Raw genomic sequence first — 4,673 nt, 5'->3', positions numbered from 1 at the left:
AACGCAAATAAAAACTGAATTATAAAATATTAAAAGAGAATAATAAGAAGCTTAAAAATTAGGAATGGATTTTGGTATATAAAGTTTAAAAGTAAGATTGTTCTTAACATTTGCCTCAAATTGAACAAAAATTTAGGATTACCAAAATAATTGCTATTCAGGTTTGTTCTTATAGGTTTTTTTTTAATAGTTTCCAGCAAGCCCAGAGCAAAGCACAGAAGATTCTTACAAATTTCTAAGATGTAAGTTTGGCTCTTAATAAGTTTTAGGTAAGAGCATGCTTAAAAGCTACTTCTATGTTGACGACCTTATTGCTTTTAATTGGAGTAAAGTGGCCTTTTATGAGACTCATAGATCTGCAAACTGGTTCAAAGCCAGCCCAGACAGAAAAGGGTCCCTGTGAGAGTGTCACCTCTCCTCAGCCAGCAGAGTGCTGAATGTGTAAGCAGAGTTGCTTTGGGACTCAAAGTGGCAGAATGTTAGCCTTCAGCTGGAGAGCTGAGGGACAGCACTCAGGCCCCAAGTTCCAAGTCCAGCAACCAGCTAAGGGACATGCCAATAAGGCATTTTTCCAAGCATGCAGAAGACATTCCTGGGACAAAAACAATGGTGGAGCTTCCAGAGGCAGTAAGCCACTGATTGGATGTCAGAAATGTCAGATCATAGAGTCATTTGTGCACGGCTCTTCAAAAACTACTGAGCCAGGAGATCATGGGAAGATAGGTTGTAAGCATGCCTAATGTTCATGACTGCCTTGTAAGGGCCAGGAACTTGTCAGTCATCAATGATAGTAGTAAAAAGCTAGGGTTGTAAAATGTGGGGGATAGTTTAAATCCCAACCCAAGTATGTGCCAAAAGCCTTAATTGGCAGTAATTGAGGTGACACCAGCTACATAATATTCATCTGCTCAGAAAATGTTTTTAAACCTGAGATTGTGTTTCTATTAGCATCTGTCTGACGACCTGCACAGGTAACTTAGGCATTGTTAGGTTCACTAGAGATCACATTCCTAAGCCATCCAAAAAGATGCTTTTACAAACTAGAGTGCTAAACAAGCTACACTGCTGTAGCCGGAGACTGCTGTAGCTATAGAACAGGTTTTTGCATTTGTCAAAATTTAAAATATTGTTCTTAATGATATCTAACCCTGGTAACCTCTTTGTAAAATAGGCTAAGGTTATGTGTTCCTGCCTAGGTAGGATCAACGCCCAAAAAGTCAGCTTGAAGAAGTTATAGAATATAAACCTTTGCCCATCAATCCCTTTCTTTTGTTTGTTTAAGAAAAGTTTTACTAATATGTTAATATTTCAGCAAAGTTGAAGTTATTGCAATAGGTTTAAAAGGCAGACACACTATTACAGGCTATAAAGTAATGAATAAGTTTTATACAATTAAATATTACAGACAGATGGGATATATTAACTACCAGACAGAAATTAAATTTGTAAGACTAAATCCAGTATTAGCACCTACAATATCTCTGCAAGTTGGAACTTTTTAACTACTTCATTCTCTAATATATTCCTTAATTTTCTCCCAAAACAGTGCTCTCAAATCCTGAAAAAAAAGGAGAACATAAACTCCAATACTAAGAACGTATAGACAAAAGAACTAGAAATCTCGACTGAAGTCTTGAGAGTTCCACATGGGTCACTTAGCTCACTTTATTTGAACCAAACCTAACATTTCTGTGTACTGAATACTGTATATGAGGAGAATATGGATCAGAAAGTTTGTCCGTATGATTAAAAATTAGCAATATACAGTATTATTCCTATCAAACTTTTTCTTAAAAGTTATCTTTATAACAAAACTATATTTAAAGTATTATTACACTGTGTATTACAAATTCAGGAAAAGAGCAGGGACATTTATGTGTTTGACAATTTAGCATCCACTTCATTGTGCTTATTTGTGTAAATGAACAAGCAACACAAACCACATCTTCCCACATCCAAAGGTAATGCAAATCAACCTAAGTCACCCAAGAAAAGAATGAACATTGCATTAAATACTGATTTTATGAGCAAAAATTGCTGTAATAAAACAAATAACATTATACGCCTTTTTTCATTGAGCTTCGGCTTGAGAAACTGAACAGCAGAAATAAATCTTAAGATTTGAAACATGGCAGAAATGATAGTTCTCTGAAATCTGGGAGATGCATTGGCAAAACCACAGACATAATACACCCCTTACCTAGAGAAAAGCTTTTTATTAATCAGAATTTTGGCTAAGATTTGACTTCTTGAAGTATAAAGCTACCAGGTAAACTGGCTCAAGGAATGAAGAGAACCAATGGCAATTTCTTACCTGGTGGCAGGTAAGAAACAAACTTTGTATTAGGCCCTCTAACTGCATACTTTATTTAATGACTGAATTTTAAAAAGTGAAATGCTTCATTGTATTTTCTCAGAAGCTAATCAAAAGATGACAAGTCCTACACAATTTGGAGACACAAAGTGGATGCTGAGTGACTAGAAGTCACATCAGGTGTGGAATTTTAGAAAGTTAGTCCTCGGCATAAATGGCACCATGGCTCTGGCAGCAGATACAAAGGATTGATGCTCTGGAGAGGAGGTAGGGACACTCTGCGATTGACCCATGGACAGATGAGGGTTCCAGCTGCAGGTGGGATCTTTAATTCTATGGCTTATCTTCCACTGCTGAAACCTCTGTCTTCATAAATGGTAATTTCAATAACTCGAAGTCCTCTCTCAATGGGATCTGTCAGGAGGAGGCCTTGGGGAGCATATATCTTCTCATTCTGTTCTTGAATATATTTGGAGACTTTCTTCAGAACCTTCTCATAATGGGTTTCCATGCAAAAGAAGATGGTATATGCTGTTAAACAAGCCAAACAGCCTTCAAGATATGACTGGCCCCCAAGCTTCTCTGCTTCTGCATAAAGATTATTTAGAGTTCGAACTGTTTCTTCAAATTGCTGCTTACCAATCCTGTTCTCCAACTCTGCGGGAAACTTGGTCTAGAACTGACAGCGTGTGCCACTGCTGTAGTCGCGCTGAATGAATACCTTCCTGGACACCGGCGCCTGCTGCGGCCTCATGGCGAGGACAGGACCCGCCGCCCTGCCTCCTAGGCCCTCCAGCTGCTGTTGCGCTGGGCCCCATCAATCCTTTTTTTAAGATCAAGAGTCCAGAGTAAGTTTTGGAAAAACGAGGCAAAATAGAAAAAATAATTATTTTTTTTAAAAAAATAGGCATAAAGAATAGTGTTAACAGGTGTGCAAGTGTTCAGACTGCATCTGTTGGAGATGGTTACAAGATTAAGCCTTTCGTGTTTGTTTAAAAATATATATGGTTAGTAAAAAAATGTCATTTTGGTAAATTATCCTGGGCTATTGTCTAAAAGGTCTTAAAATCCAACAGGGCCAAAGCCTGCCAAGTCTATGCAATGTATCCTTAACCAGTCTGTGTAGGAAATTGCAGCCCAGCATGAGCTGTGACAGTCCCTTGGAGCCACTGAGAGACCTGCTACTGTAGCTGCACACCCTAAAGGGTAAAGTTTGAAGACCAGCTGACAGTCACCTGGAAGAAATCTATATCGTCACTCAGACCACCTCCACCATGGAAAAGTAGTCTGAACTCCTTCTGGGTTCAATCACCTGAGACTCAACCTGGTTAAAAGCTGCTAAAACTAAGATCTTGTGGGACATTATTTTGGGTGATATCCAAAAACCCTCTCTATTCCCAAAGTAGATATTGGGAGAAAGGATATCACTGGCTTGCTTGCCATAGGCACTTCAGTGCATAGTCACTGGAAATCTACTCTATAGTCACAGACTAGTTTGGCTCTGGTATGGTAATAATCTGAGTGTGTTATCAATGCAGGTATTAAAAGGATAAGACACAGCTCTGCTCTTAGCCTTAAAATCTAGCAAAATTCTCCATCTCAGTGGTGTTTTGAGGCTGTTCTGAGATAACTTGGTCCCACAAGCAAGAGGAAAAAATGGACAGTTTTACACTCTAGACACAAAGAAGCTCGAGGAATTGTAAAGAAGAGGAGGGTAGTAAAGGAAGCCTTGGGGGAAAAATTGGGAAAAAAATGGTATCCTTTGGATAAAAAATAAATTAAAAAGTACGTCTTAAAATGTTAAAAAAATATAAGGACCTTTGGTACCGTTATTTTTTACTCACAATTGGACCTTGTAAAAATAAAGAGATCAGTGCAGTCCATTTCTTAGTTCTGAGATCCCAATACCAAACTGTAAATATAAAAGACTGTGCCAATTAGGAGACCATGATTGGTTCCCGATGCTCTAGAAAAGGATGGAATGAAGAGCTACAGAAACTGCATTTTAAGATTAAGCCAACAACCTGTAGCTGTGCTGCCCTCAGAATAACCTCAAAAGAGGAACAGTTCTAAAAAAACCGCAGGTTGCCACCAACCCTGCCCACCCTTAAGGAACAGAGCAGTTGCCTAAGTGTTCCATCAGAAAAAGGGATGTGCCATCAGGGTGAACTTAAACCCCCTGAAAATGTGAACTTGCTTGTTTGGAAACCCCCTGAACTTGTTAACTCGCTTGTGTGAAACTCCCTAAACTTGATTGTTTGATACTATAAAAAGCTGTGCTAATTTTTAATTTTGTACTCAGGAACTCTTAGCGTCACCGGTTACCGAGTGTGCAGAGAACCAAGCTCGAACTTGCAAT

At 38.7% G+C, this 4,673-nt stretch overlaps 1 pseudogene; it reads right to left on the bottom strand.

The window, feature by feature from the left end:
* Window positions 1–2,396: 2,396 nt before the first annotated feature.
* Window positions 2,397–3,092, bottom strand: LOC138810625 (golgin subfamily A member 7 pseudogene; annotated as a pseudogene).
* Window positions 3,093–4,673: the final 1,581 nt, after the last annotated feature.

Source organism: Dipodomys merriami, unplaced genomic scaffold (genome assembly GCF_024711535.1).
Source record: "Dipodomys merriami isolate MVZ:Mamm:240054 unplaced genomic scaffold, mDipMer1.0.p SCAF_501, whole genome shotgun sequence".
Classification (NCBI taxonomy): domain Eukaryota; kingdom Metazoa; phylum Chordata; class Mammalia; order Rodentia; family Heteromyidae; genus Dipodomys; species Dipodomys merriami.
Note: the sequence above shows the minus strand (reverse complement) of the source record. Positions and strands in the feature narration are given on the sequence as shown.